We start from the raw sequence: 1,295 nt of genomic DNA, 5'->3' as shown, positions 1-1,295 counted from the left end.
GGGAACAGTGTTGGGGAATTGGGGAAGGGGACCAGCCAAATTCTTGTTCTTCAATCTTCATTGTGGAGGGCACCAGTCGCTATCTGGCTTCCCGTCGGCAGCTCGTGGCCTCTAAGCTCAACGTGCTGTGTTCAATCTTAGTTGTGGATGAGCATAGTCACCATCCCATGTGAGCGTCAAACCAGCAGCCTTGTTGTTAAGAACGCACGCTCTATCCATGANTCCCAGACATTTAAATTGTACAGAAATATTTAGTATCGGCACCCATGTTACTGACCCAACACCTTGTTCTACCTCTGCAGTAAAGGGTGGATTAACTAAATTAAGTAGGACAACTGTAGTGCACAGAGGGAGTTTTTGTAGGTTGCTGCTATATATTAGAGGCTTGTGATATAAGTGATAAATTTTTGGGTTGAGTACAGATAATCTGTACCATTTACGAAGTCCATCTGTTTTGGAAGTCAGAGAAAAAGGGCTCTGAAAGATTAAAAGAACTTGCAAAAGTTCAGAGGGAACTGAAGTTAAAAGATGAAGAGTGTGACTTTCTAAAGTACGAGATCAAACTGGACAGGAATTGGAGGAACTCACAGCTAGTCTATTTGAGGAAGCTCATAATATGGTGAGAGAAGCAAATGTCAAGCAGGCAACAGCAGTAAAACACTGTCCAGTTCTCCGACATCATCTACACAAGAGCCTCTGCTAGGTGGAAAGACACCTTTTTAAAAGGGGCATATAAGAAATAAAAGTACAAGCATCGCCATGAGTGGCAGTCATCAGTACCTCAATGTGATACAGCCAATTGTAAAAGACTACAAAAAGGCTGACTTATCTCTGTACAATCAATTCAGATCTTGGAAAGGTGGGCCCACAATGGACAGAACCTGTCCTTTTTTAGACAAAATCAGGAAGATACCTTCCCCATGTTTAACATTCTCAAAAACTGAGTTGGCTTCAGCTGTTCCAGAGGATGAGGAAAACTCTAAGCATTGATTCAGTGGAATTACAATTTATTTAATTTGAGAAAGCTTCAGCAGTCAAATGTGGAGGTCCAAAAAAACGTGCTCTCATTGGCCAAAGTGAGTCCTGTAAACACAGAATTAAATCAGGGGACTCAAGCAATTATTATATTTCTCTTTTTGGTAGATACAGGATCACTTCTGTACGTAACTTTTTTACATACATTTGATATATACACATCCTCCTGTTGTGAAACAGCAGGGTGTTGATCAGGTGTTTTGGGAAGTTATGAAGTTGAGAAAAGAGATGTCATTTGCAAAGCTGGGCAATTTCAAATA

General features: G+C 40.8%; 1 pseudogene; it reads left to right on the top strand.

Annotated features, from left to right (window-relative positions):
• The first annotated feature begins 217 nt into the window (after window positions 1-217).
• On the top strand, window positions 218-1,226 carry LOC109387337 (rab-3A-interacting protein-like; annotated as a pseudogene).
• Window positions 1,227-1,295: the final 69 nt, after the last annotated feature.

The sequence above is a fragment of the Hipposideros armiger genome, unplaced genomic scaffold, assembly GCF_001890085.2.
Source record: "Hipposideros armiger isolate ML-2016 unplaced genomic scaffold, ASM189008v1 scaffold_154, whole genome shotgun sequence".
Classification (NCBI taxonomy): domain Eukaryota; kingdom Metazoa; phylum Chordata; class Mammalia; order Chiroptera; family Hipposideridae; genus Hipposideros; species Hipposideros armiger.
The sequence above is the reverse complement of the archived record's forward strand: the minus strand, read 5'-3'. Positions and strand labels throughout refer to the sequence as shown.